Source organism: Anguilla rostrata, chromosome 7 (assembly GCF_018555375.3).
Source record: "Anguilla rostrata isolate EN2019 chromosome 7, ASM1855537v3, whole genome shotgun sequence".
Taxonomy (NCBI): Eukaryota; Metazoa; Chordata; class Actinopteri; order Anguilliformes; family Anguillidae; genus Anguilla; species Anguilla rostrata.
The window spans coordinates 4,138,837-4,159,309 of record NC_057939.1 but is presented as its reverse complement, the minus strand read 5'-3'; the positions used below and the strand labels follow the sequence as shown (position 1 = coordinate 4,159,309).

General features: G+C 42.4%; 1 protein-coding gene and 1 long non-coding RNA gene across 6 annotated transcripts in view; both read right to left on the bottom strand.

The window, feature by feature from the left end:
* The window catches only part of nav3 (neuron navigator 3), a 284,512-nt gene extending 279,495 nt beyond the window's left edge, over positions 1-5,017 (bottom strand). For 2 of the 4 annotated variants that reach the window (XM_064342429.1, XM_064342430.1), the window contains exon 1: positions 4,340-5,017. The gene's annotated coding sequence lies outside the window, so the exon portion shown is untranslated. Of the gene's footprint in view, positions 1-3,208; positions 3,463-4,339 lie in introns of those variants that run through there. The other 2 variants (XM_064342427.1, XM_064342428.1) reach the window with 2 other exon arrangements.
* Positions 5,018-8,845: 3,828 nt separating this feature from the next.
* LOC135258818 (uncharacterized) overlaps positions 8,846-20,473 on the bottom strand; it is a 47,586-nt gene continuing 35,958 nt past the window's right edge. For both annotated transcript variants that reach the window (XR_010331104.1, XR_010331105.1), the window contains 2 exons: positions 10,041-10,167; positions 8,846-9,943 (listed from right to left, as the gene is read on the bottom strand). This is a non-coding gene — a long non-coding RNA (uncharacterized LOC135258818). The remainder of the gene's footprint in view (positions 9,944-10,040; positions 10,168-20,473) is intronic.

Sequence of the window (20,473 nt, the reverse complement as noted above, 5' to 3'; positions counted from 1 at the left end):
ATATAAGCCCAAAAAACCGCAAACCTGCGACTTCTTAACTTTTTTTGAAGCGACTTTGGGGGGAAAAAAGAAGTCCAAAGTCACGTTTTGTAAGCGAACTTGGCAACACTGGAGAGAGGCAAGGACAAACTTATTAATATGTACGACACAGCAATTAAATCACAAAGTCGGTTCCATGCTAATGCAATAGAGTGGCCAATGGCTCCCATCCAGCTAGCACTCCAGACATCATTAATCAAAACAGATTTCTCCAATCACAAAAGAATTTATCAATGCTACCCCTGCTCGATAGCACGTGCATAAAACATGTCTGAATTAAATCTGACACAAACCGACACTTCTAAGTGAGATTTCAAACCATTTATACATCATCTCTATAAGATAATCCAAACATGTTAGAAATGCATTACAAGAGACAAAAAATTATAAGCAATTTATACAGTCATACTGCTCAGAAGGCATAAATTAGAATAATAATATTTGCTCTCCAGACATCCTTACTGCAGAGAGAATTACATTAGTCTTCATTTGACAGATGTGTCACTTTTTTTATATATTTATGTGACATGTTTATACGAGTAGATTATTAATGAAGCCACTTAGGTTTGGTGCCTTTGCACAAGTTCTCCATTTAAGATCGGAACCCGCAACCTTCTGATCAAGTTTCATAAGCACCATGCCCCATGGATAGTACCCCTGCCCATGAGTGATGTCACAATTGACAACAGCTAGGCCCTCACTGAACAGGAGTCTTACATCCAGCTCTCAATGAAATCTGAGTCGATCCTTCTATTGAAGTACTGATGCTGTGACTGCCTGATGACCGTTTATGACATCACAATGTCCGGTTAAACAAAGACTGTGGAATCACTCGAGTCCACTGTGGTTTGGTTTGGGCCAGTGGTGTCCAGCTGTGGGCCTTGGAGGGCTAAGAGTACGCAGGTTTTCATATCAACCAATCACTGCACCTGCTGTTTCACTAATTTGTTCCTTACTCTCTGTTTGAAGGTGTGTTACTTAGTGGAGTCAGCAGGTGTACTGATTGGGTGGAATGAAACCTCTTGGCCCACCGTGGCACACAATTGGGCACTGGCTGGTTTAGGGGAGGGAGATCAGAGTCAGGTGAAGACTACATGGCTGTGTCCGAATCAGCACACTTGCCTACTACTGAGTATACACATTGCATACAAGTTGTGTACTCAATAGTAGGCAAGTGTGCTGATTCAAGCAGGGCCCATGTCACAGGAATCAATAGCTGACACACAGATACAGTGATTGAAGTTAAAGCACCATGCTTTGAGCCCAGCGTAGGGTGAACAAGTGAGACCTCTCTACACAGAGTGGGGTAAAGAAGAGGATGGACAGAATAAATTTTAAAAAATGTTGGAAACAGGTGGGCGTGAGAGGGGGAAAACGGTGAAAGAAAAAACGAAATTGGTTAAAAGAACAACTGATGGGAACAGAGACCTGGATAAATGAAGCGGTAAAGAAAATGGAGCGTTGACATTTTCTTTTTGGGGAGAGAAGAGGGGAGGAGGTACGGGCGAACAAAGGGAGAGGTTGTCAAATCAGTCAGGGTTCACTACCCCCGGTCTGATGGCCAAGTTCACTGGCTGAAAGCGGGACTACAATGACAATGATCCTGGAGTAATCTTATCAACCTTTCAGCTGCGGCCAATTGAATTTCAATCAGAATCCGTTTGTTGTAACAGAACGCCGGCTGCTATGACTGACTAGAGGTTTTCAACTTTTCTACATGTCGGAGGGGGTACTTGTAATCAAGGTAAATTAATGTACACGATAAACCAAAGAGACAAAACTTATTAAAGTGTCATTCTCCAGACCAAGGTGTACAAGGTCTCCTACAGGGAAGGAAACCACACACCTCTTCCATATAGATGGATGATTTTGGGCTCGTTTCAATGACTTGGCAAACAGACCTTATCTGTTAGTCAAAAAAGCATTCTAAAGGTCAGTAAGAAATCAATTAAGAAAACAGGATCGGAAATGCTAGATTCTCTTTGAACAACTATTTACGGACTAAGGACTGCTCATAGGCAGATTACTACGTGTAAAGAGCGTGTAATCCATATCGTTCCGTACATGCACGTTATCTGTCTGAACTAAGCCCTTAACTCGCCGACCAATTCTTCACTGGGTCAACGGATCAATGAGAGGCAATGAATGACACTCGGGCATACGTAAATTAATTCATTTGAAGCGTATATGCTCTCATACACTTGCACGTAAACTTGAAAATGTCACTTGCACAGGCGTCATATCCAGTTGCAGACACGGCGTATTAAAAGAAAACAGCACCGCGAACACCGCCGAGTCAGGAAGGGAACCCGGACCATTTTTCACATGTTCTGGAGGTGTCGGATAGTTATTTTGCAAACCTTCGCACACATTAACGCCAGTGAGTTTTGAGCGTCACAGAGACCTCACTCTCGCAGAGGAGGAGGTTACGTGTGAGGAGTTCCTTCGCCTTCTGTGGCGTCTTGCGATTTTTCTCACTCTAGGTGACACCAGACAGTGGCAATGCGCATCACTGGCATCGCACTGTAACAAAAAAAAAAAAATCTCGTGCCAGTAGTTAATCAAAGACGCATTTTAACACTATTGTTCTCTGAAGGACCATAGATAAAATAGTGCATGGAGTTGCGTAGGCAACAACAAGCAGCGTAAAAAAAAAACAAGAAATCGATTTCGCATGCATTTGAACCCACACAATTCTAAAATACGTTAAATTGTTTCACACTCGCCGCTCTGCCTGTTGTAGATCCAGAAAGCTTCGCGTGCATTTAACTGGAATGTTTACCTGTTCAGTCTCAGCGGTTCAGGTGATACGATATTTTAATGCAATCATTCATTCAGCTTTCCATTGAAAGAGTGCAACACCACCAAAAAAGGCGCACGTGCTCCACGCTATATGAGATAGAATACCAATATCTAAAAATGTGACGACTGGTACACAAGATTGGCCGTATATAATTTTCCAAAGGTAAAAAGCCCTTCCCACTGGATCCTCAGCCCCCGAAGATGGCACGCATGGTCAATGGCACAGGTGTTTGCAATTCTCCTTTGCATTTTCAGTCAATTCGTGCAAAGATGCAACTGCAACATCTGGTCAATCTTGTTTTTAAAAAAACCATAAGCAACAGAGACACTAAGACAGGAAACCCCAAAATATATAAAAGACACCTACTAAACAGCAGTGTTCTGCGGCGACGTATTCTCCGGAATAGATGCAATTTCCAGATAAAGCCAATGTCGGGGGAGGCGGGTGAAAGAAAAAAATCAGTATCCACGAACATAAGCAAAAATGCGGACTCCAGAGACGGCGGCGGCAGTCGCTTCTTCCAGTCCGTGCACTGAGCTCATCTATTCCCGGATAGACCGCGAGCCGCGCTGAATGAAGTGCTCAACCCCGGAACGCAGACCGCCTGCTCGCCGCGTGCAGCTGTAGCCCTGCGCAGCGCGCGGCGCTGTTACACCCCGAATCATGTCGCCGATTTTTTGCAATGCGGGATCATTACCAACGGCGTTGTGTTTAAAAAAAAAAATTCGCTTAGAGATGCTTGGCTTTAGGTGCCACTTTAAAACTGTGAAAACAATTCAATAGTGAGATAGAAGTGCATGGAATCTCCTTAAAATCCCAATGGTTTTGCATTGCGTCCAAAAAAAATGTTACTTTCAAATGTTCACACCAACAAAGGTTTTGTTTTCATGTTATGCAGCCCACACATTCTGACTGCAAAATATTGAATGCAAGGATACACAACTTCAGTCATGGAAGACGAAATATTTATTAGCTGCTTATTTATTTATTTGTTTAATTTAGTGGTTTCCTTTCCACTAGAACCGAGTTTAGGCCTTTAAAACCAGGCGTGTGAACCGTTTACCCGATCACTGACTTAAATTAAGCACATAAACACGTTGAAATGGTTTTAGAAATGATTTACGGACTGGAACAGGGACAGATTTGATGTATAAAAGTGTATTAAATGAACTGAATACAAAACCCTTTCAAGACTGCAGTTAAAGCACTGCACAAAGTGTGTGGCATTTAGCAGTCTGACTTTCACTGCATGTCGTTCAATATGGGAAACCAGTTTGTCCAATATCAAACAGAAAAAAGAAAACCTTAAATGACATTGGTGCCATTATTCATTCATTTCTTATTTTCAATGAAAGCTGTACAGATGCAGAGTACAGACTCACTCATGCAATGTGTTCGACTCATCCGCTGAGCCCATTATAGCTGTCAATCAACATGATGTAGAGCGCAGTTAATATCCACTCCATCTGTCTAAGCACCTAATCAAAGTAAGCTCACCGCTCAGAGTTGCTCACGGTTCGTGAGTTCTTCAAGAAGGGACAGCTGATTCTGTACTCGACGTGTCACAGCCCAGATCCAGATCAAGTCCAGATCTCCAAATCTGACTTTTCCCGAACCAGACATGTCGTTTTCTCTCATTAGTTTTTATTGCTTCTGATTTTTAATGTGACTTGAATTGGCCGGTGTAAAGTGTTCTCTTTTAAGTGCATGTATCCCCTCCCCTCCCCTCCCCTCTTACCGGTGGAGAGGAAGACGTCCATGTAGGGCTGAACCAGCACTGCCTCCAGGCCTCCTGGTCAGTGCAGTTAGGCGTATATTATTTCTCATTTGCCTTAATTAGATTTCGTGAAAAGTCAAACAAACAAATAATCAGAAAATAAATAAAAAATGCAGGCAATGGCGAGGCAGCACACTGACTGAAAAGAGTCGGCAGGTGTTCCTCGAAGAGTCCTTCCCACAAACAGACGGTATCCGCACACAGAAAAAACAGTAATAAAATTGGATCACCCGAGGGGCTACCTCTCCAAAAGGCCGTCAGCCACGCAAACCCTTCTGTAGGTCTCTATTTTCGTAACATTTTGCCCCGAACCGCGCAATACAAACATATCTCCGGCCGTTCGGTTCTTCAAATTTTGCCGCGCAAACAAACTCGGTTGAACCCCGCCCCTTCCTGTCGGCCGGTCTTTTAAACCTTCTGCTGCGTGATGTTAATGACGCAATGCGTGCCAAATCAAAGAAACAAAATATAAACAAAACGTGTGTTTGAAGTGAGTAGGCGACCCTATCCTAACAATGCAGAGTTTAAAAACACCGTTAAAGACTAAAATCCTCGGGATTAAGCTTGCCCGTTTTCTAAACATCCTATGCTTATTGTATGAACTGGACTTAATGGGGTTCATGGCGGGCTATGAATGACTGTTACATAACGAGTATTGTACCTTATCGGACTTGTGTTTTCTTGTTGTTCCAATGATCTTCGTTCTGCACTTTCTGTACGTTGCGTTGGATAAAAAACGTCTGCCAAATAAATGTAATGTGATGTAAACACGCATATACATGAAATGCGCATGTGCGTTTATTCCGCAGAAACACGGCATGGATCATTTTTCATCTGTTGCGGTTACTTCTGTATACCCAGGATTTCCTTCTCGCCGTGAAGTCTAAACTGTTGCCAAACACCTAATTACACGAGAGATTAATTGATTGATTTATATTTAATTTTGTTGCATCTCGGTCAATGTTCAATATTGTTTCTAATGTCACATTTTAAGGTCATACTTCTCTTTGAAGTAATTCATTTAATGTAATTCCAGTGCAGACCAGCCTGCCAGCTGCCATTTTGGTTTCTATTGTCCAACTCTGTTTTGACATAAACGATGATGGGATGTCTTTCAGAACCTCCGTATATTTCTTCTTCTCTTTGTCTGCACCATTATTCATTTCTCAAACTGTAATCATTAGAAACGACTGGGTGGTCGTGTTTACTCACGACATGAATAATTAGACACCATTCATGTGGCTGTCTTGGGAAATTAATAAAACAATCACTTTTTGTAATCTTGAGAATGCGATGATGAGGCTTGGTTCCTTGTCTTGTATTGACAACCAAGGGAGCGCTTCAATCAAGTGTTTAATTGATTAAATGCATTCTACAGAATATCACCAAGGGAGCGAACATTAATTTTTACCCTCAGAGATGTTTTTGTGTGCTTGAGCCTGCAAACAGGCGGCCAGGGAATCTCTGACTGTGACTGCGTCTCTGTGACCTGGATTAACTGTAACTGAGACTGTGAGCACAGGCTCTATCAGCCAGGTATCTCCTCACTTCCCTGAAGTTCCTCAATTCTGACACACGCGAATAAGCCTGACATGTTGGACTGGAATAAAACTCACTGCCCCTTTAATAAATGGGCGCAAATCCACTATTCACCGAGGCCAGGAACATCAAATCATAACTGTTAGGAAATCTGTAAGATTTATCTCCAAAAAAATAAAAAATAAATAAATGAATGAATTTGGAAAGGAAGCCTTAATTCCAGCCCTCAAGAGCCCTAGTTGACAGTACACAACTGGACTGGTCGTTCTGTTCCTCCGGACGCAAGGGGAAGGATTCGCGTTCAGGCGGACCAATGAATAATCGATTCACTCATGTTACTCCAGACTTAATAGCAGAATCAATGGTCCCTGGGCCCTTGTGGTGGGGAGTTGTGCTGTGGCTTGTCTGTTATCTCCAGACGTCTGTCCAGCTGTCAATGTCGTGGGTCTGATGGGGCCCTAAAGAAACGACTGCAGAAACCTCCTCCTCTCGCATTGTAAACAGCTGACTGTGTCATCCCACCTCTCCTGACCAGATCAGTGAAGTTTGATTTGGTTATTCGCCCCAAAGCCAGATGGCTGAGGGAGCATAGAAACGTAGAACAGAATGTACACTATTACACGACAATAAACTGCTGTCAATCTGCTTTAATTACATATCAATATAAGGAGACTGATAGCAGTTACTGTCCTATAATAGTGCACTTTTCTTCTGCGTTTTTAACAATCAGCCAATACCGGTGAACAAGATGAATAAACCTGCTGATAGATGTCTCAGAAATGTTAGACCTGATGTGTGTCTCAGAGGTGCTTGAGTGGATGTTACGTCCCAGACGTGCTAGACCAGGTTTCACGCGTTTCATGCGTCTCAGATACGCTTGCCCACGTGTCACATGACTCGTGTGCTGGACAGGACGACGTCTTCGACGAGGCAGACTCCACGATAGATCTCTCAGACATGTTAGACCAGATTTTAGAGATAATTCTGCCACCGTGATGCATCCTCTGCGTAGACAGGAAGGTGCGCTGCTCCTCAGTTCCTCTCTCTGCATTAACAGTCAGACCATTGACTTCAGTTACTGCCTGCGGTGCCCTAATTGCAGAGCTCATATCCATGTTTTCCAGTGCATCTCCTTTCTGTGCCAATCATCCAGGACTGCACTGACAACATGTTATTGTCTTCACCGAGCACGTGGATCAGGACAAACTGCGTATCCAATCAGCAATCACCCACCCACACGCCAAGCAGTCACCGTAATACTGACATTGGAATGCACGGATTCAAAGCTAACTTTACACTGAGGCTAAAACTACCGGGGTAACTCTTAGGTGGCATGCATATGAAACACGCTGCGTATTATGTCATAAATGCATGACTCGTCGCTTATTATAACAGCATTCACAACATTAATAAGCATTCATAGCCATTCAATGTTCAGAAGAATGCAGAAGAAAGCATGTGTATTTCAGGAATATACAACAATATCTCTCTTCATAGTAATATTTGCAAAAAACCACAATCCTTTCTTTCCGTTGTAATACAATTGTAGAATTGTTACGCTGGTTGACCGGCAGCTCAGAGTCATTAAAAACGTGTGAATGTGGAATATATAGCGGGGATCTTCTCTAACAGGAAAGCTCTGGGTGGTTTCCAAGCGCGGCCTTATCAGCGTCTCAAGCTTATTATCCACGGTCCAGCCTGACTGGGCTTCCCGGAAAATGTGTGTAACAAAGCTAATTTGTGAAAGATTGCCAGAGATTATCTCCCAAACCGCAAGTAAATACGTGGCAACCGCCATAATTTAAGTTGTTGTTGTTCCAGCTCCAAGGCATTCAGTGCTTATCCCTGTTAAGAGGAGATTACGGGCTGGGTTATAGTATTGCCCAAGATGGAAAAAAAAAAAAAGCAAGAGGCCCATTACATAAATGAACATGTTGTCCCTGAAACCTGCAGTGGGGGAAAAAAAACCCACCATTCTCTTTTAGGTAACCAACTGGTAAATATGTCATTTAACTAGACTTGTATGTTTTAACTCTGTAGAGGCGATTAAAGGGGCCATTTCTCTATAAAGAATTTATTTTGGAGATAAAAAAGGAGCAAAATGATTTTTTTTTCTGGCATTAAATAGTTCCAAGCTAGGGGAAAAGGTCAGTGGTCAGGTGCAATTTAAAATCTACTTGGATCTTCAGAGCAGAAAGCACAACACTCTTTCATTTGGGGTTAAAATATCTACATTAAACTCTAATTTAATAGAGATATGTTCTTGCCCTTCATAAGAATAATACTTCCGAGGAAGACCAAAGGGCCAAGAACTCAATGGTTTTAAATCGAGATCATCCCAGGCCTGCAAATATAATTCAGTTACAGCTAAAAACAGAGGAAGATAAAAGAAGTGTGTGATGTCACACCTTGTTTTCTTTGTTGCTTTTCTTTTTTTACAAAATCGTCCAAGATGCGATTCAAGGAAGTTCCCGCTCTTCCCAACGCACAGATCCTCAAACAAGCCCTCAAAGTTCTGTTCCCGTTCCCCAGCGGTGCGCGCGCCGCGTCGACCTAACTCTCTCAGCAGCGTGCGGCTCCTCAAACGATCGCCGATGGCACGTGCTGCCGGCCTCGGACTCCCTGTCGGAAAAAACGGTCGCCGGCTCTTCGAACATCGATCTCCCGCCATTTCAGCACGTCGCTGACCGAGCAGGTGGGCCTCCTCTGCTGCCACATACGAGCCGTAGTTCTAGGGTGGTGTGGTAGTAGTAGCAGAGCCGTAAGGCTACGCTGAGAAGCGGTTCGGTGGCTCTGGTAATGGCGTCGATATGGTCCAGCTGTTTAAGCTTAATAAAGCATTAACAACTACATTATTCATAATTAAAAAAACATCTGTGACATTTCGTCCAAGCATTCATCAATCTCTGCATTATAAATTCATAAGTCATAAGTACAGCTAAATGTAAATAAAATGCATTGTTGCTGTGTTGTGTGTATGTCAGCACAGCACCATTAGACTACAAATCAACAATTTATTTTAAAATGTATACTGCGGTTATTAAAACCTATTAAAGTATTTATAACCAGACCAATAAAGCGTTACTGAGGCTCGTACTCCCTGTCACTGAACAGCCTTGGGGTGTTTTATTTATTTTTCTTACTTATTTATTTTTCCTGGGGGGTGGAGGTAGCTTTTAAAATGTTCATAAAGGCAGTGAAATTTCAGAGATGTGATGAACACAATTTAAACAGAACCAGCAAACCAACAATTGTTCAAATTTCCTTTCGTCCCACCTCCCGTTGGAACTTTGGAACTCGGAACACTGTGGGAGGAGACTTAGATTGTGATGTCATTCTCCACAGTGAAAGGAAGCAAGCTGCCTAGTCTAGACCGGTATAAAGCTCTTAGGTTCTTAAGTTCAATGCTGCACGAGCCAGGCATTCACAAGCCTCCAGATGTCTTCAAGTGAGAGATACGTAGCTCCTCCCATCATTGCATGACAGGTTAGGTATTCTCCTGCTTTTGCCCTTGACCCAAGGCACTGGCCTCAGAACTGGAGTTGGTCCCCGGGTGCTGCACTGTGGCTGCCTACTGCTCCTAAGTAACTAGGATGGGTCAAATACAGAGGACAAATTACCCCCACATGGTTCAATAAAGTGTATTCTATCTTATTTTACCGTAACCTGCAAGCTCTCCCGTACAAACATCACTGTAAGATGAAGAAGAGGAGGCCTCTGCAGGTGTTCGGCGGTGGTTCAAGAGGTGTGACAGAGGCTCGAGAGGGGCCAGAGGCGAGCCCAAACTGGACAGACAAAAGGGAGAAAAAAAATGATCCAGGCAATATATGTTACACAGCACAGGTCTACCTTTGCAACACGTATATAATCATAAGGTCATACCACAGTAAGTTCTTTTTTTTTTTTTTTTAAATCCATTTCACGTCGTCGTCCTTGAACGTGTCCTTTTTTGTTTGAGTGGCTTTTCACGGTGATGTGAAAGAGGAGGTTTACAGTACCACAGTCGCTGCTTTTGAACAAAAGCGGGAGAGAGAAGGCTTCAGAAGGCTCTGAAATCTCCCTGCCCTACACACGGCCCTCCCATGAGAACAGAAGGTACGCATGTTTAACAGGTGAACACAATAAAAAAAACTGGATTTATGCTTGAAAGCAGTAAATTGATAACAGTCCCCCCCCCCCAACATATCAGCTGCAGGACGTTTGCACATTTCCCTTTAAAATATGTACTTTCTCTGGATCTCAGCTCATAAAGCTCAGTTCCCACCAAAAGCAATCTTTACATGACGATGCTGAGAACGTACTCAGCCAGAGGGGTGGATCAAGGCCTATCCCTCGGATTGAATTTAATGAATTTCCACAGAGGGCTGACCTTTCCGAGTCTCTCTCCTGAACCCGATGCAAGGTTCCTCCGGCTCTTTCCGCAATACTCACACACTGAGCCTATCAAAATGTGGCGAGCGTAATCATTAAATATTGATGAATGGACAGATGCACTGTGGGACATCTGTTTCAAATTGCAAGTGGCACATAAATAACGTTGGCGGGAGAAGCAGAACGGGGCTGTTGCAATCACATCTGATGCCCCCCCCGACCCACCGCGAAACACTTCCATCGACCGCATCCAGAACTGTTTTTATTTCGACACGCCGCGGATCGAGCGCCAAAATTTGATTGTCGTAACTGTCCGCGGGGAACAATGATCGCAAAGACTGCAATTGAAAAACTGTCCTCAACTCACGTGGGAGGGTTGTTAGTCCTCAGGATTAACCTTTTCCCATCATGCACCAGTGACCCCCTCTGATTGGATTTTTGCGCTTCCCTAAGTTAGTGCGAACGACGAGGGGATGCGCCTGCATTACCTGCAGACACTGGGAACAGCACTGCTGTCCATGCCAGTACCCGGCAACAGAACAAAAAAGAATGAACGAGCGGACCAGAACCAGGACAGAACAAACGTGCTGTTAGAATGGAAAGGGCGCTTGAACCGCGAACGTGTCCGTCAATGAAGGTAACCAAGGCAACCAATAGTGTTCGCACTTGTCGGTGTTTTTTTTTTGTTGTGTTTTTTTTTCAAACAGAAGGGAAAACCGAGGTCCAAACACGTGGTGATGGTGACGTCAGGGATTTAATCATGTGACCGTACAATGAAATGACATCAGAAGGAACTTTGTACCAATGGAAAATGGCGGACTGTTTTCACATATCCTAACTAAAATAGTAAGAATAAATTAAATTTTATTAATTAATTTTTCTCTCCTTTGGGGTGTACTTGAGGTAGTCTAACCATTTTTGAAGTCACCTTTCCAGCATATATGGCTGTTTCTTCACAAGTACTAGACAAACCATTGAAACAACGTGTTAAATCACAAGAGGTCGCTCCCACTATGAAAAAGTCCTGTATACCAGCGAAGAACGTGCGCAGAATACTGAAGGATGGCTGTCTCGTAACTGACGTGAGGACAGCTCTAAACACACTGGCAGTAATAGCGGAGATGAGCGGTCCTGTCAGACAGATAAACACGGCCGATCCAGACGGACCGTTGTGTCCTAACAGGGACCCGCTCTCTCCCCTTCTCCCGTCGCTATTGCATCGCCGGGTGAGTGATTGCTTTGATTTTGCCGCTGACTTCCCGGGGCTCGGACCAAGCGCAGCGCACTTTTGTGTTTCACGGCCCTCTGCTCTCCCCTGTTCCACAAACGCCAGGCTAGCACAGGATTGACTCGCAGCCAATGGAATATGATGCAGGGGGTTTTAAACTCTCTCTCTCTCGCTCTGCCCACTGAATTGGCTGAGGACACAGGGAAGATCCTAGAATCAATTTTGAAAAGGGGAAAAAAGTACAGGATTTTGAAGAAGACAGTTTATGCCTGTTATTAGTGTATTAGAACAGAATGAGGAGAGCTTTCGCCTCCAAATGAATGTCCATGAAGTGACAGATTACCTGGTCCTGGTTTAACTGCATGGGCTGTAAGTTGCATTATGGGTAGATTTTATTGATTCTGTTGTTCAGCTTTGTGCACATCGTGAAGCCCTGGATCATCTTGCCTTGCCTGAAAAATATCAGGACTGTCACACATTTTAATTTACTTTTCCAATCTAGCTTTTTTAGCCTTTCTTTTAAATCTGTGTATTCTCCTTTATGCCCCTTTTCAGCAGTCTTTTAAAATTGGAAATTTTGTTTATTACTTTCACTCTTTTTATTTATCCAGAAAATGCTATGAGTGGCATTTACGAAAGGCCTTTTGCTTTCTCCAATATATGAAGTTGTTTACAAAAACGCATTTTTTTTTTCTCTCTTCAAAAGTACTATTAGGCACTCGCATATTTAGGGGTCCAAGCAGCGAAGCTGGTGGAACCCTATTGTATCTGTTAGGATTATTCTTATTATTATTATTTTTCTCCGCTAAAAGTGTCTGAGGCTCAGAAACCATAAGTCCTGGAGCAACCAAATTTGGCAGGTGGGTTCCTATGGGCCCCCACTACTCAGGCACTAAAAATCACGTATGTCAGCCAGATGGTGGCGCTATAACAAAGGGTAACGCGTACAAGGCCATAACTCCCACACCATAAGTTAGATCAACACAAAACTTCATCGACATATGTATCTGAACGTGTTCTACAACTTTGCCATTGGCCCCACCTATGTCCGCCATATTGTTTGCCCGCCATTTAGACTTTTTAGTTGGGGCGTGGCAGTTTTCTCCGCTAAAATGTCTGAGGCTCAGCAACCATAAGTTGTAGACCAACCAAATTTGGCAGGTGGGTTCCTATGGCCCCCCACTACTCAGGCACTAAAAATCACCTATGTCGGCCAGATGGTGGCGCTATAACACGAGGGTCATACTTTAAAAGGCCATAACTCCCACACCGTAAGTCAGATCAACACAAAACTTCATCGACTGATGCATCTGAATGTGCTCTCCAACTTTCCTATTGGGAGCACCTATGTCCGCCATATGGTTTGCACACCATTTGGACTTTTTCATTAGGTGGGGTGCGGAAAAGCTTGGAGCTCCAAATCCAAACGATTACGACATCGAGTAAACTTCTTTACGGCAAGCGACAACCATGGCGACGCAAGTAAATCCGACACCGTAGGGTCTAGTTTTTATCAGTGAAAAGACGGTCTGACACTGCCACCTGGCGTGCATGCTAGGATAGGCTACCCAAAGTTTCTTAGTAAAAGCTTTCTGAGAGGATGAATAATTACTTTTCTTTGGCATGGATCCATTTGAAGACAGTATCGGGTGAGTTCGTTAAGTCTTTAAATCTGTCATTATGGTGAGAAAAGGCTAAACCATTTCATTGGTAGTTTTTCAGTTTCTGTGCAAACGCGCGAAAACACGCTGGTATAATGAAACAATGACGGTAGCCTATTACATATATAGTCCGCTTCGTTCCGTTGCTACCATAACATAACGACCTACAGCTGCAGTTTCTCGCTGCAATTACTAATATTGAATGTAAACAAAAGACGCAATTAATGCTGTAGTCTGCCAGTGTCTAAATAAATAATACGGTCCATTTGAAGACAATAATCGGGTGAGTTCGTTTAATCTTTAAATCCGTCATTGTGCTGAGAGAAATCGTAATCTCAATTTAATCTCTACATTCACTGTAAATTTAGGGTTGTAACTAGGTAGTTGTTCCGTAGGTGACTTAGTCTTAACTCGTCTTAACTATTGCTTGAATGTTTTCATAGACTGCGTTGTTGCTGTTCTTGTTTGTGTTAGCGTTAATCAGTTTAACCTACTGGGTCCAAGTTGAACTATGCGGTTGTTCCCTGCACTTGGAACGGTATTTCTCTCTAGGGTTTTCGGCACACTTATTCCTGGTTATGGTTATACATTTTGTTGTACGTCGCTCTGGATAAGAGCGTCTGCCAAAAGCCTGTAATGTAATGTTGTGCAATATTCCGTAGCAACAAGATAAACCCGACTTTAGCCCTAAAATATGCCAATACAGCAGTGAAAACGCTGCTCACTGAATAACGAAATAAACGAGACAATTAAAAATAAATATTATACCTTGTCATTCTACAGTCAATATCTGGGACTCAAAAGGGGGGAAGGGGTTGGGTTTGTCCTCCGGATTAACCCCTTTTTCCCAAACAGCACCCGGGAACCCCCCCTGATTTTGGGTTTTTGCGCTTCCCTAAGTTAGTGCAAAAGGCGAGGGGATGGCCGCATTACCTGCAGAAATGGGGAAAAGCACTGTGTCCATGCCGGGCCCGGCAAAGAACAAAAAAAATGAACGGGCGGACCAGAACAAAGGGCAGAAAAAACGTGCCCTTAGAAAAGGAAAGGGGTTGAACCGGGGAACGTTTTTCCGTCAATGAAGGGGGAACCAAGGAAACCAAAAGTGTTCGCATTTTCCCCCCCTTTTTTTTTTTTTGTTGTTTTTTTTTTTTTCAAACAGAAAGGGAAAAACCCCGGGGCCAAAACACGGTGATGGTGACGTCAGGGATTTAATCATGTGACCGTTTAAAAATGGAAAATGACACAGAAAAGGGAAATTTGTACCAATGGAAAAAAGGCGGGGTTTTTTCACCAAACCTTAACTAAAAAAGTAAGAAAAAATTAAATTTTATTAATTTTTTTTCCTTTGGGGGGTATTTAAGGTAGTCTAACCCTTTTTTAAACACCTTTCCAAGGGTATATGGCTGATGCAGGGGGTTTTAAACTCTCTCTCTCTCCTCTGCCCACTGAATTGGCTGAGGACACAGGGAAGATCCTAGAATCAATTTGAAAAGGGGAAAAAAGTACAGGATTTTGAAGAAGACAGTTTATGCCTGTTATTAGTGTATTAGAACAGAATGAGGAGAGCTTTCGCCTCCAAATGAATGTCCATGAAGTGACAGATTACCCGGTCCTGGTCTAACTGCATGGGCTGTAAGTTGCATTATGGGTAGATTTTATTGATTCTGTTGTTCAGCTTTGTGCACATCGTGAAGCCCTGGATCATCTTGCCTTGCCTGAAAAATATCAGGACTGTCACACTTTTAAATTTACTTTTCCAATCTAGCTTTTTTAGCCTTTCTTTTAAATCTGTGTATTCTCCTTTATGCCCCTTTTCAGCAGTCTTTTAAAATTGGAAATTTTGTTTATTACTTTCATTTTTTTTATTTATCCAGAAAATGCTATGAGTGGCATTTACGAAAGGCCTTTTGCTTTCTCCAATATATGAAGTTGTTTTCAAAAACGCATTTTTTTTCTCTCTTCAAAAGTACCATTAGGCACTCGCATATTTAGGGTCCAAGCAGCGAAGCTGGTGGAACCCTATTGTATCTGTTAGGATTATTCTTATTATTATTATTTTTCTCCGCTAAAAGTGTCTGAGGCTCAGAACCATAAGTCCTGGAGCAAGCAAATTTGGCAGGTGGGTTCCTATGGCCCCCACTACTCAGGCACTAAAAATCACGTATGTCAGCCAGATGGTGGCGCCTATAACAAAGGGTAACGCGTACAAGGCCATAACTCCCACACCATAAGTTAGATCAACACAAAACTTCATCGACATATGTATCTGAACGTGTTCTACAACTTTGCCATTGGCCCCACCTATGTCCGCCATATTGTTTGCCCGCCATTTAGACTTTTTAGTTGGGGCGTGGCAGTTTTCTCCGCTAAAATGTCTGAGGCTCAGCAACCATAAGTTGTAGACCAACCAAATTTGGCAGGTGGGTTCCTATGGCCCCCCACTACTCAGGCACTAAAAATCACCTATGTCGGCCAGATGGTGGCGCTATAACACGAGGGTCATACTTTAAAAGGCCATAACTCCCACACCGTAAGTCAGATCAACACAAAACTTCATCGACTGATGCATCTGAATGTGCTCTCCAACTTTCCTATTGGGAGCACCTATGTCCGCCATATGGTTTGCACACCATTTGGACTTTTCATTAGGTGGGGGCGGAAAAGCTGGAGCTCCAAATCCAAACGATTACGACATCGAGTAAACTTCTTTACGGCAAGCGACAACCATGGCGACGCAAGTAAATCCGACACCGTAGGGTCTAGTTTTTATCAGTGAAAAGACGGTCTGACACTGCCACCTGGCGTGCATGCTAGGATAGGCTACCCAACGTTTCTTAGTAAAAGCTTTCTGAGAGGATGAATAATTACTTTTCTTTGGCATGGATCCATTTGAAGACAGTATCAGGTGAGTTCGTTGAGTCTTTGAATCTGTCATTATGCTGAGAAATAGTTAAACCATTTTATTGATAGGTTCTGAGTTTCTGTGCAAATGCGCGAAAACACGCTGGTATAATGAAACAATGACGGTAGCCTATACATATATAGTCCGCTTCGTTCCGTTGCTACCATAACATAACGACCTACAGCTGCAGTTTCTCGCTGCAATTACTAATATTGAATGTAAACAAAAGACGCAATTAATGCTGTAGTCTGCCAGTGTCTAAATAAATAATACGGTCCATTTGAAGACAATAATCGGGTGAGTTCGTTTAATCTTTAAATCCGTCATTGTGCTGAGAGAAATCGTAATCTCAATTTAATCTCTACATTCACTGTAAATTTAGGGTTGTAACTAGGTGTTGTTCCGTAGGTGACTTAGTCTTAACTCGTCTTAACTATTGCTTGAATTTTTTCATAGACTGCGTTGTTGCTGTTCTTGTTTGTGTTAGCGTTAATCAGTTTAACCTACTGGGTCCAAGTTGAACTATGCGGTTGTTCCCTGCACTTGGAACGGTATTTCTCTCTAGGGTTTTCGGCACACTTATTCCTGGTTATGGTTATACATTTTGTTGTACGTCGCTCTGGATAAGAGCGTCTGCCAAAAGCCTGTAATGTAATGTTGTGCAATATTCCGTAGCAACAAGATAAACCCGACTTTAGCCCTAAAATATGCCAATACAGCAGTGAAAACGCTGCTCACTGAATAACGAAATAAACGAGACAATTAAAAATAAATATTATACCTTGTCATTCTACAGTCAATATCTGGGACTAAACATTTAATAAATATACAATCTTACCATCGGTTTTACGCGTAGAGATGTCCCTTTTTCCGAATGAGTGGTTATATATTGTCTTGGATAATCCGTTTGTGAAATGTCGGATATTTTCAAAAATAGCTGTGCGTAATACCACACCTGTTGATTACGGCGTTGTCGTTCTTCTTAGTCCAATTTGGCTTGATTGACAATTTGTTTATTCAGTAGGTGGGATTATAAGCTTTCTAACGATGTATAACATGTCTGATTTTGCTTTTGGAATAGCGTTTTATAGGTCAGCGTAACCGAAAATTTTCTCATCTGCTAATGTCTAAATAAAAAAAACGGTAGGTTTCTTTGCGCGCAGCACGCAATTCCCGAGTTGATATTACGTCTTTCTTCCGTTTTTTCTCAATGTCGTATTTATTATTAGAAATGTGCATTCATGTGTTATTATTCTATCTGTCTCTGTGGCGCTCTGAAATGTGCATTCTCTGCTAAGCTGAGCAATGGATTGGAATATGTGTCTGACGTAGTGTTGCACGGTATACCAAAACTTCAGCACTTTCTCGGTACTTAAAAAAAATTAAAACAATTAAAAATAAACGGTTCGGTCTTAGAATATTCCGACGTTCTGTAGTTTTGAGTCAAATGTAAAAGCCACGGAAAATTGTCTCCCGCATTACTGATTGAGAGGATGAAAAGTGTAATTTGTCAGAATCTTCGCTAGAAGGCAGTAGCAACTAAGGTTGCCAAGTGAGGTGATTTGTGCTTGTGCACTCAGCTCTTTGATTCAGCGCAAGCTTTGACTCAGTTCAGTTCAGTAGCAATAGGTGTTCCAATTTAGAAATATTTTATTATAGATAGATGCTTTATTGTTATTAAAATATGCTGTTTTTAAATCTATTTAAAGGTGAAAGACCTGTTTTAAAGATTATTTAGTTTACAACTGTTTACTTTTTGAAATATATTTAACATGTTTTTCTATTGTTCAGTGTTGTAACACTATAGGCCTATGCATATTAATATGTTGAAGAGACTTCAACTTACAGGTTGTTAATGAACCAGGTTGTTAATAAACCATGAATTAGAAAATGAGGTCAACCCTTGTGGACATTACGTTTCTGATCTATTAAGGTAATTTTAGTATCGTTAGGTACAGAGTATCGAATTAGCACCGTTTAAGTTTCAAGTATCATTCCAGTATTGAGTATCGTAATACTAAACCTGGTATCAGTATCAAAGTCAAAATTTCGGTATCGTGACAACACTAGTGTGACGCCTTTTTTAGTTGCGGCGCAGAAACACTGCAGCTGTGCATGCACGCCGGACCATCTAAGTGTTACGACATGCCATCTAAGTGTTACGACATAGTAAAGGCCTTGACGGAAAGCGGCCAGGAAACATCCATGAAGACGTAACTAAGTCATCCGACAGCGTCTCTTAGCTCAAAATTGGCCATAAGTCATCAATATTTCATACGATCATCATGATGTTCAGTAGATATGTTGGGTGAAGGCATATGATCATGAGGACAAAGCCATTTTAAAATCGCTCCATAGGGGGCGCGATGCTGCCAATGCTTGGACCCCTTCCAATGCCGCTTGCGGCTTTAATCTTAAATTGCTTTTGTTCAGCTCTACAGGGCTGAGACGTATGTCGCGAGTTAGCGGCCCCTTCTCAAAATCTCATCCAATCAGCCTTTGAAGTTTGAACCCCCCGTGAAATCCTTCGTCGTTCGGCTCAAAGCAGAGGTTTTCAATCAGGGGCACTTCAGAGAACAGTAGGGGGAACTCGGGATGAAGGAGAATAATCAGAAGCAATAAAGAAACTGATGGAGAGAACTCGAGCGGAAAAAAAAAACGCTGCGTCCAAAAAATACAGTCGCAGAACAACACTTTAATACTGATGCCTGAGACCCTGAGTGATTCTATGACAAGTTCTAGTTCAACCCGGGGAAAATAATTTTATTGAACCTCTGAAATGCTGACTTTGTTAGCATTTCTTGGCTAATGCAGTCCATCAAACCCACGTTTTTTTTGGTTTTTTTTCTTCTCGAAAGAGCACCATCTGAATTCATTTATCCGACACTCCAGAAATCATTGCTTCATTTAATTCATTTTCCATCATGCAAAAAATCTGCTTTAAAAGCTGCACACTTGGTTCACCTTCTTTTTTTTTATTTTTTTTTTTTACATCAAACCATTTAAATTTTTTTCCAGTTTTTCCAAGAAGTTAATTCCCCCGCTGATATTTAAGTGCCCAATGATAATACCCAAGACTAGCATCAATATTCGATGAAACACCACTTTAAAAATTTTAAAAACACAAAATACCCACATCCATTACCACCAGGCCTCTCTTCGCTGATGGACGGGAACTTTCTCTAATGAACACGGGTGCTCTATTATTTACTTGGGTGACTTTCATGGCATTAGAAAAAAGCCAGAGCAGAATACCAATGACACGTAAGCAGCCTGCGACACACCCAGGAGCATACATCTACCGAGAAGGCGACGCAGCGCTTCCCTCGTGCAATTAAAGGGGAAAAAGAAAAAAAAATCCTCCGTGTAACAACTTCAGCATAAATAAAAATAACAAGCTGCTCACGCGGGGCTCCGTTGCTAAAAACAGGCAGTCAGGGTGGACTCGACCTGGGCCTCCGCCAAGCTGGTAGATTCAAACGAGATTAGCTCAGGAAAAAAACTACCTGGAAAGCGATTCCAGGGATCTGTCCTCGGAAAGAAAAAAAAAAAAAAAAAAACAGAGCGCGCTCGTCGCAGGATGTGTTTTGCGGGCAAACAGACGCGTAGCGTCTGGAGTGCGCACGACAGCGAAAATAATGAGGCTACAGCCAGCCAGGAGCGAGCGGGAGAGCGGGAGAGAGAGAAATGAGAAGCACTGGAATAACTGACAGCCAGGAGATATCATGTAAAAACACCCTTCCACTTCATACAACTGCATATATATGGCAGTGTCGTACAATGGGTAAGGAACTGGCCTGGTAACCTGTAGTGTAATGTAGTGGCGTGTATACAGTATATATAGCATGACAACCGCAAGCGCTCAAGACGTGTCACACATCATAGGTAGCAGTGTAGTAAAATGGGAAAGGAACTGGCCTTGTAACCAAACGGTCACAGGCTCGATTCCTGGGTAGGACACTGAGCAAGGTACTTCACCTGCATTGCATCTGTATATATATATATACAGCTGTATAAATGGACGCAATGTAAAAGTCGAGTAACTCGCTCTGGATAACGGCGTCTGCTATTCTATCTGTTCAAATACATGCATTCCTCGTGCTTCCAAAAACATTTATGTTATGTAAGTCCATGCAATGAATAACAAATTGGA